Source organism: Lathyrus oleraceus, chromosome 7 (genome assembly GCF_024323335.1).
Source record: "Lathyrus oleraceus cultivar Zhongwan6 chromosome 7, CAAS_Psat_ZW6_1.0, whole genome shotgun sequence".
NCBI classification, from domain to species: Eukaryota; Viridiplantae; Streptophyta; class Magnoliopsida; order Fabales; family Fabaceae; genus Lathyrus; species Lathyrus oleraceus.
Genome location: NC_066585.1, coordinates 169,956,085 through 169,967,226, shown reverse-complemented (window position 1 = coordinate 169,967,226; position 11,142 = coordinate 169,956,085).

Here is an 11,142-nt window from a genome sequence, read left to right as displayed (position 1 = left end):
GCTGGGGATGCCCCACGATAGGGCTCAAACAGCACTCTACTGGGGATGCCCCACAATAAGTGCTAACGGGGATTTGGAGGAAGAATTTGTACTGCCGGGAACATGAAGATGAACAACTTTAAACAACACTGCGTCGTGCAAATTCACTGAGGAGAGACCATACGAGGTTCTGCAGGACAAAGATACAGTCATGCTCGAGATACGAACAATTGTCTTACCTGTTGGTAATCATACCACCCCCGGGAGAGCACTGCGGGTCTCCTAAGTATCCTTCCATCATTGTGAAGGTTCACTTTGTTTAAGAACAATTTTTGTGAAAAATTTGTTTATTTTGAAAACAATGATACTTTATCAATTAAAACATGCAAAACGTTTGTTGAGTTGAAACAAATAAGAGTGCAAATAATTGGATAAAAGCTCAAATTGATGTGATGGGATGGTAGTCTGCAAAGGGCGAGACTCCATAGATCTGTACAAGTTTGAAATCGGTGATATATATTGGAGAGGGCTACATTGAGCATAATGACCTTTCCTCTACCATTCCGAATTTTCGATGTATTCGGAGCTTCAGTCGACGACGAATCGAGAATTCCTGACGAATGACATATATAAAGCACAGTCTTGTCAAGGTGCAGTTACTTGCCAAATCCCTAATTTTTGCCTAGATTGCCCCAGTGTGAGGTGTTCAATCTAGCGGGATGCAAATTCTTTTTTTTTTCAATGTCTCTAACTTTTGCCTGGATCGCCCTTTCGGGTTTTCAATCCACCGAGACGCTCCTTTTTGCCTAAGTCGCCCTTTGGGGTGTTTGACTTAGCGAGCTATTCTGCTTTTTTTTTTTTGTTTTTGTTTTAGGCGAAGTATTTCTTGACTGCATCTGGAATTCACAGGACGAGTGAACTTCTTCATCCATTGTAGTAAGTGTTAAAGCATCGCCTGAAAAGGCTCTCTTGACAACGTTCGGACGTTTGTAGCTTGTGAAGTCCACTTGCCCCTGGAATCGGGTACAGAAGACAAGACTCTCTTGAGCACAAGGTTCCTCGGAACACACGAGGCTTGATCTTCTTGTCGAATGCTTTTTCACTCTCTGCTGATATGACTGACCATGACACATGGCAGTTGATCTCTTCCTTTCGATCGGATTCACTTGGTCGTAGTGACTCTGAATCCATTCAGCATCAGTCAACTTGGGACTTTGAGGGTGCTTTTGTTCTTTTGTTTCTTTCTTTATTTTTCTTTCTTTTGATTTCGATTTCTTTTGATTGATTTCTTTTTTTTGATTTTGCACCCTCCTCTTTCTCTTTTTTCTCTTTTTTTTTTTTGATAATGCCCCAGTTGGCTGTTCTGCTGATTCTCGAGATGCAGCTGAGTGATCTTCTTTTCTTGCTCAAGAAGTCGGGAAATCTCGTCAGGAATCCCTTCAACATCATCTTCGTCCACTTCGAATACAGGGAATTCAAAATTGGGAGATGACGTCCGATCACTATGTTCAATGGGTTTGAGAAACAACCTGCATAAAGATTTTGATATGAAAAGCTCTTTGAAAAACAAACAAGACAATCGTTATGCAGATGAAAAGATTGCTTTTATTCTTGTTTTTTAAGGTTTTTTGGTGATCACCAATTTCATGCAAAAAGCGAAAAGGGAAAACAAATGTTTTAACATGAATTATTTGAATGAAAATATCATTGCACAAAATGTCGCCAACAATGTCATCACTTCTCCTTTTGGCATGGGAGAAGGGTTTTTAAACAAAGTGATTATTACAAGGACTTATGAACAACTGTAGGAACGCCCACAGTGACCCAATTGTGATAGATCCCACCGAGGATGACAACTGTCAGTATCCTTTGCATCAGCAGCTTCTGTTTTCTGAACAACCCTTCTGAAGAAAAAGTCGGCGCCAACCCAGGACTTGTTATCTTCAAGCTTGATTATCACGGGGACCCAAGTCTTCACAGTTCAGAACACCTGCCCTCACGAGGTCTTGAACCTTCATCTTCAGCTGGAAACAACTATCCACGTCATGACCAGGAGCACCCGAGTGATACACACAATGTTGTTCAGGCCTATACCACCACCGAGGGTTGACGGGTATGGGTGGCGGGTCTCTGGGAGTAATCAAGTTCCGCTCTATCAACGAGGGACAGAGCTCGGCGTAGGACATGGGGATTGGATCAAAAATGATCTTCTTCCTCTCATTACTCGTACTGGCTTGCTGGGAAGCCTGCTGCTGAGGACGATGTTGTTGATGCTGATATTGTTGAGTTGACCTTCTCTGCTGTTGTTGAGGTTGAGGAATAGTCACAGCAGCAGCCTGACGATACTGTCCTCTGTTCACACTCCTCCGACAGTGCACAGCATTTGTTTCACTTTCTCCCCTTTTGGGTGCCCCATAGTATGTCTTCTTAGAACCGGAAGAACTTGAAGAGCCAGGATGGCGAACCGGAGCACGGGTTGCTCTGACATTAATAGTCTCTGCAGCAAGAGGTTGTTCACTGATTCTGATCCCCCTCAATTAATCACCCAAGGCGTAATCATTGACGAGAATAGTGACAACAGCATTCTCATGAACGGGTACATTCACTGGTGGAGCACGGTGGACTGGTGGAATCACGGCTTCCAGTCTCTGGGCTAAGGCACGCAGCTCCTCTTGCCCCTGAATAACTCCTTGCATCATCGTCATAAACTGGGCCACGTTTGCCCTCATCTCAGCCAACTCTGTCTGAACTTGGTCCATAATCCTCTGATGATTGAGTCTGGTTGAGTAGCGGTGTGGACGACAATCAGCAATCCTGTCTCAGTCAAAGTGAGAACTCTCTCCCAAACATGTCTGCAATGCAAGGATGTTATGTGCATGATATGCATGATGCGGATGCTATTTTAATATGAATGATCCTGATAAAGGATATGTGTATGCGAGTTAACTTTTTTTTTCATGCATTACTATTTTTTTGGAAAATAAACATGCTATGATGCATACGATGCAAACATGACTGGTCAGGCTGTGCATCTCAAGGCACAGGGTCGGAGCTTCGGCTTGAACCCGGGGTCACAATCATCTGAAATCCAAAGTCAATCTGATCAGCTGGCATCTGAACCCATATCTGGAGAACCGAGTCACCATAAATCCGACTTGTGGAGTTCCGAAATAAACGGAACTGGAGATTGCATCACTATCATCACAGGATCATCCATTGAACGGATGACAGCCAGATCCTCTGAACAGGTACTCTCAAATTTAACCCGGGGATCCGAAATAAACGGAACCTTCTGACCAATACCAGGGTCAAACCTCCGGCGTCCAGAAATATAACTCGTAGTCACGATCAGTACCAGGAGTCACCAACTGTACCTGTAATGATCAAACCCTCCCCACTCACGGGTGTCATCTAGGCCAGGGTAAGGTCGAGAGAAACGCAGCATAAATAACCTTTCGCAGAATATCATCCTGTGCACACCCGATGTATGCACCGATAATATCCCACCAGGGTCTGAACTGCTCGTGATATCAATGTTCCGCTAAGTGGCGTACACCACCCGCTTCCCATGAATCACTCTATTCCTAGGTTTCCTAGATTTCACTCATGGTCTGGGTATTGGACCTTTTACCTCGAGTAACTCCCACCCCAAACAGAGAAACACAGCCAGATGAACAGACGAATATGAATGAATGCAAACATTAATGCAAACCATAAATGCAAACAATAAATGAAATGAACAAATAATGAATGCAATAAATAAACACAGCACAAAGCAACCAAAACCCTAACCTAGAGAGCGCTAGGAGAGACTCGCTCAGGGAAGATGGACCAGCACAGGTCAACTTCTCTAGTGACTCCCCAGCAGAGTCGCCAGCTGTCGCATCGCGCGAAAAACCGGCGGGAAAACAAGACACAACAGAGCCGCCACCGTGCGTTATTTATCCCAAAAGAGGGAAAGGAAACGCTCAAAGTAAACCTGGAAAGAACATGGTCTCGCGACCAAAGAGTATGGGTTCGGGAGTCGGTTATGCGAAGGGAAGGTATTAGCACCCCTACGCATCCGTAGTACTCTACGGGATCCACGCACACTAGAAAGGAAGATTGGTTGCTAAACACTGCTCACACTCACACACACTGGCTGAAAGAAACGCAAGAGACTGACTGAAACTGAACTCGGTAGGATGTCGCATCCTGGGCCTACTTAGTCTATCAGGCATAGACATCAGAGTCGAAGTAGTTCGGACTGGGGAAACGACACATGCTCGCTAGGATATCGCATCCTATGCATACGTATCTTCTCGGACGAGAGAAGAATCAGAGCATTCGTAGCTCGGCTGACACGCACACAAACAAACACAGGCAAAGGCAAACATGGAGCCTGAATGCCAATCACTGGACTTACATCAGCATCCGAACCAAAACACACAAGAAGGCAAACATGGAGCCCAAATGCCAGTCACTGGACTTACATTGACATCCGAACCTAAACACACGCAACAGGTTGATAGGGAGTCGGGGACTCAGCCTATAACTGTCAAACACACACAAACAGACGGACAGCAAATGCTAAGGAGTCACAGACTCGAGCCTAGCAAAGGTCAGACAACACACACAAAAGGAAAAAGGGCGCCCGGAGAGATCAGCTCAATCTCCTGCCTACATACTTCATCTGGTGTGAAGATCAGGGCGATGTAGTTCCCCTACGGAGGGATAAAGGACTAGCCTAACCAGATAACAGAGGGAGACACAACTCTAGGGAGACTACGACTCGAGCCTAGATGTTGTCATGCAAAATCAACCCTAAGTTAAGGTTTCTAGCTAAATGGCACAAGGGCCAACCTATCCTAAGCATGGCTCACACAGGAAGCAAGCCACACCTAACCTAACTTGCACAGGAAGCAAGTCTAAACTAATCCTAACTTGCACAGGAAGCAAGTCAAACAATCCTACAAGCACAGATAGCACACACTATACACAAGCAAGTGGCTCAAACAAGGGTTAGGTTTTAGTCGAGGGGTCATATCAACCTCAACAAACAAACCTCTGGAATGGGGTGAGTGTTGCTCTTAACCTTGCCATTGAGGGGCTAAGGTGAAGCAGATGAAAGGAGATGAGGGGTGTGCCTCATTGCTTCTATCCCTGACCTGGGAGAGCATTTGACAAGAATGTGTGGGTTCAGAAAGTGGGAACCCTTCTACACATTTAAAACTGACTCAACTGTACAATTGTACAAGATCTTGGGTTTGTATCTGCAATGCATCAACACAGTGGTGTGAGCAAAGCAGATGACACACTGAATAGTGGGGGATAGATTGCATATCCCTACCTTCCACCAATTGCCTCTTCACTTAGGAGGACTTTGACTCTATGCAAGGACAAAGTTAAACATCCACAAACATTGCCTCTTAAGGAGGACTTCAGACAGTTGCCTGGCCAAGTAACAGGCCAGGTCTTCCAGACTACATGAAGACAAAGAGACATACCTCAATGCAAATTGCTTACAAGCAAAGCAAAGCAAAAAGTTCACAAGGAACTAAAAGCAACTAAAGTACCTGAAATCAGTCAAGCACAGTTAGTATACAAGTCAGAGTTTAAATCAAAATGAAACAGACATCAACCAGTCAACACAAGCTAGTGAATGTGCAAGGCACAAAGCTTAAGGCATGTGAGCCAAGCTACCTACAAAACAAAGAGGTTAGACAATGATATTTAAGCAAGCTCAATCAAAAGAATTGGTCTCAATGGCCATTTGATGGGCAACCTGAAAACACAAGCTCAAAAGTGAGTAACAGGACCACTAGGGCAAGCCTAGGGTCAAAGAGAATGAAAAAGTCAAAACAGCAAAGGATGAGTATCCAAAATCATGTTCAAACATTCAAGAAGCAAAACCAATTGGGTTCATGTTCATATCAATCATCATCATCATTTCATGAACAAATTAGGTCAAGGTATAGCAAACAGAAGCTCATAGAAGTCAACAGCAAGACTTAACTCAAAAGCAATCTTAAACATTTCCAAAAATCACCAAATAAATCATGATCAATCTTAACACATAGCATGGTATGCATGTCAAATTTCATCTCATTTGGACAAGTGGAAGGCAGTCAATGAAAATCAAATAGTCAAAGCAGTTTTGAACATGCTCAAGGAAGTCAACCAAACATGCATCAACTTAGAAAAATCATAAGTCAGAGATGGTGTATGATAAATGAATGGGATCAAAACCATGGCAAAGATGAGGATGTCTAGTTATCACATGTCAAATTTCATGTCCACCCAATAAAGTATGAGAATTTCACAAATGAAATGGGAACATGTGTCACACAAAGTCAACAATTGACTAGGCAGGGGAGAAAATCTCAAACAATTAGGAAATGCCACAAATAATCCCAAGAAAATTCACATGTAAACTAGACATACAAGAGTAGGTTCATGAAAAATTTGGGATCAATTGGAGGTCAAGAAGCATGGCTATGAAAATCATGAAGTTGGACATCAATGGTGTGACACAAATTGTCACACCCTAATTCAAAAAATCATAACTCACAAACCACAAATGATAAATTCACAAACTCTACACCAAAATCACCATGAATGTGTCTAGTTTAAGCACAAAAAATTTGGGAGCCATTGGATACATTCTCATCATTTCACAATTGATTTGGCAAAGTGTACAAAATTTGGTCACATGTCACAAACCCTAGCAACATTTAAAAACCACTCATCCAAAAATTCTGGAAAAATAATGATAAAAAAGTAGAGATCATGATGAACACAACACAAAAAATCCCATTGAATTTGGATCAAAAATGAGCAAGTTATGAATTTTGGAAAATTGGATATCAAAATGAAATAACATGAAGAAATTAATTGAATTAATATTGAAAGAATGACATTTTGGTAATATTGGGATTCACTTAACCAAACACAGTCGTTTTGGGCAAGAATTGAAATGTTTTGATTGGATGAGGGAGTTTAAGCCATGCAGCACGAAAATGGGGAAGAAAAGCTGGGAAAGAACAATTGGGATTAGGGTTTTACTGTTCATCCCTCTCAAAAATCATGATTTCACAAACTTGCCCAAAAATCAAAATTGAATATATGGAAATGATCAGCATGGCAAGGTCAACAAGAATCCATCATCATTTTTCATTAAAACAACATACAAGTCAAGAATCGAGCCAAAACAAAACTTGACATCAAACTTCAAAACAATATATCTTCATGAATAAGCAACCATTTCAAAAAGTGAAAGCATCATGACAATCAGCATGGATAGACCTTTTGAAAACATGTATCAATTTGACAAGAGAGGGAGGTCGAATCCATACCTATTTTTGAAGGACAGTTGTGTTCTTGATGTTGTTTGATGTTATTGAAGTGGAACAGTTGCACCTTAGGGTCCCTGATGTTGAATGATGAAGTTGGCTTTGGCTTGTGTAGATTGAAATGGTCTCAAGCAACTTCTGCCATGGAGTGAGTTTTTGTGTAGATGATGAATGATGAAGTTGGCTTTGAGTGAGTTTTTATGTTTTTTTCTCTTGACCAAGTGGCTGCTAGCAGTGTTTGGTAATGGTGAATGGATGGTCACAATACAATGCAAGGTTTGGCCACTTTTTGAGTTTCTTTGGCAGGGCAAAGCTTTGGTCACTTTGGAGTTTCTGGACTGATTTTGAAAATGCTAAGAATGAGTTTTCAGCATGAATGATTTTTTTGTATGCCAATGTGCTTGATGGATGCTAGTTAGGAGTTTTCATCTTTGACAGCAAATGAGGTTATGTTGTTTCAATCGAAGCAAGGTCATGCTGTTGGATATTGCTCTATGGTATGGCAGGTTTGGTTCCTTTGTGCTTGACAGAAAGTTTGAAATGCCAAAGGCAGACTGAATGCAGTTTTTGGATTTGTGAGTTAGGCAAGGCAGGTTCAGTTCTTCTTGAGTTTTGACAGGTTTTGGAAGAATGCAAGTGAGGTGAGTTTGAATGAATGAGGTTTGTTGGTCTGCTATGTCATGTTTGATGGCCAAAGTGTGCTTCCTTTTGAGAGAGTGAGAGCACAAGGTTTTCTACTGTGTTGGCTTGGTGCTGCTAGTTTCAAAATGGTACTTGGATTATGGAAAAGCAATGCAAAGTTTGGTCTTTAGGGTGTTTTTGTTGACTGTTTTTAGAAATGCCAAGCAAAGTGAGCTTTTAGAATGAGAATGCATAATGAGTTTGCCCTTGGCCAAAAAAATGGTTTGTCATGCTGCCCTTGGTTTTTACTGTCCTCAATATGACAGAAAATGCACCCCTAAAATCTGCTGTTGAGTGTTGCTTTAGTGGCAAGGTACTGTCTTGGAACTGTGGAGTTTGACAGAAAATTTGAAATGCTAAAGCAAGGTGGATAAGATCATTTTCTGCTGCAGTGTGTTTGGTATGCTATTAATGTCCTCATGACAGGAAAATGAAGTTGAGAAATTTCTGTTTGAAGTTGCCTTTTGGACAGAATTTGCAAATGCCAAGGGTGAGAATGGATGAAGTCCCTTCTTTTTGGTTTGTGCCTGTTATTGCTGACCTCTCATGACAGCAAGTCAATGGAAAATTCTGCTATTAGCAACTGCTCTTTTTTTTTTAGTTTTTGACAGCTTTTTGAAGTGCAAGTAAGAGGGATTCAACATCAATAATTTCTGTTATGCCAAGTGTTTTTTTTTGATGGCTACTAGCTGCAAATGAATCTCAAAATGTCAGCAAAAAATCATGCCTAAGGTCTGCTGTCATGGTACAAAGCAAGGTGTGGAAGTATGGTGGATATGGTTGCATTTGTCCTTTTGTTCCAAAATTTAAGCAAGTAGTGAATGGCCCTTGTTTTGCTGTTGGTTAGGCTGCTAAAATGTGTTCAAAATGACAGCAAATGTACTTCTAAAGTTCTGTCTTGATGAAGTACAAAGTATGGCATGGTAGAGAGTATGGATAGAATGAGTGAAATTGTCCTTTTGCCAAATTTCAAGCAAGTTAAAGAATGGCTTCATGTACTGCATAATTGAGCTTGCAAACATGTTCTAAATGATATTCCTGAGCTGTTCCAATTGGCCAAATGTTAAAAAAATGTTTATATCAAAAAGTCAAACATTGGTCAAACTTGCATTCAAATGAGATAGGTCAAAAAATGCCATTTTGATTGGTGAAGTTTTGGCTCATGAAATTTATATTTTTGGAAAGAGGGGATCAAATGTGACTTGTAGGAAAAAACCCCACCAAAATTGGCCAAATGGTTTGGGAGATATGGCCTTTTGAAGTTCAAGATTTTCTGAAATCGATTCGATCATAACTTGCCATCCACACATGGGAATTGAGAGTTCTTGGACTTTTTGGAAATGGGAGAACAAGATCTTCAACTTTCATGTTGGGCAAAAATTCATTTGAAGCTTGTATCAAGATGTAATTTTGAGGATCAAGACTTTCCATTTTTGGTAAGTTTCAGTTACAGGTCCAGTTTCCATTTTTGGAAATTTTTGATCTGGCTTCAAATTCTTCCATGATGGTGTTTGACATGATATATGAGGCCTATTTGGACATGAATGAGACCTCTCAAACCAATTTCCATCATCAAATTACTGATTAAATGAACAGTTGACCAACAGTTGACTTTTAGGGTTTCTGACTATCTGCTCATTGACTGATGACTTCCAAACCCTAATTCCTTGAGAACTTGACTTCAAATGATGTCCCAAGTTGTATGAACTCTTGATTATTGATCATGGTGCCCAAATTCCACAAGAATGGCCACCATCCACTGCTTTGACTGACTGTTGACTTTCTTTGACTTTCTAGGGTTTTTGACTGTCTGTGCATGCACTGATGACCTCTGAGCCTTCAACCCTTGACATGAACACTTCAAATAGACCTCCAAGTCATGTGAACTTGTTGGACAAACCCTAGGGCCTTGGCTCCTTGAGAATTGTGCTTGTTTGCTTGGTTGACTGATCTCTTGATCAGTTTGACCTAATTTCTGACTTGGCTTGCACTTGAGGCAAAAGAGGCAATGCAATGCTATGCAATGGGCCATGATATGCTATGACCTAACATGAAAATGTATGTACAATGATAGGTGCAAATTTGAGGTGCTACACTTGTTTATTGGGTGGTCATGCTTTTGTACATTTATTTAGTTACCTGCTTGCATTCATCTGTTGGATCTGTTTGTTTGTTTGTTGGGATGGGGTGTTCTATGAGAGATAAGCCCATTACCCAGGCTTGAGTGTACACACAGGTTTTAGAGTGGATAATCATGAGGCTTGCGTGGTGTGTTGCTACGTTAAGTCGTTCGTGAAGAACCACACCCAGACGAGGTTTCTTTTGGATATATTATGTCTTACGGGTGTTTCGTAACGGCAAGATTTTCCTCTAGAAATCGTCGACTTTGGTGACCATTTCCCGAGAACTCAGTCGAGGCCTCTCCTCCGAGACGTGATTATGGTAGCTCTGGTGGGCGCATTCTCGCTGCTCAATCCGAGGACCCCGAGACTGGGAACTTGCTTTAGGATGTCCTGTTGAGGGGAGTCAGTGGAGGTCTTTTGTCCCGTAATAATGCCAAACCTCAAGTGGTAAACGTATTATTCGCGACTGAAGGGCCGAAGTTGACAAACTTTTGTTCTTAGAACCTACCAGTGAGGGGCGGGCTAAATTCAGGAAACCTTAACCTCCAACCAACCCGGTTTTCTGGAGCAGAGTTTTGGTCTTGTATTATATCCCTCAGTGGGTTTCTCTTCAGACAGTGCAACCTGACAGATGTTCAAGCAGATACAACAATCCTGATTGACACATCACTGCATTCCCATGTCACTGCATTACATCATCATTTTGCATTCATATCATTCAACACATGTTTATCTATTCCCAGGGGTTCATATCTTCTTCTTGATTCTAGTCGGGGTTTTCTTCTTACACTGTTTATCAAATGTGAGACTGGAATCAAGGGGGTAGAATGCCTTTTGGAATTGATAAACATGTCATTGCATTTGCATAGTCATCCGCATGTCTTGCATAACAGGTACCGCCACAGTGTTCTCAGTTGTTTGGTGTTCCATCAGCAGGATAGCTGACCCAGGCATTCACCGGTACGGTACCTGAAGGAATCTACAGAGAGCAATGGAAGGTGTATAAGCAGAGCTCGCTGAGATGAGGA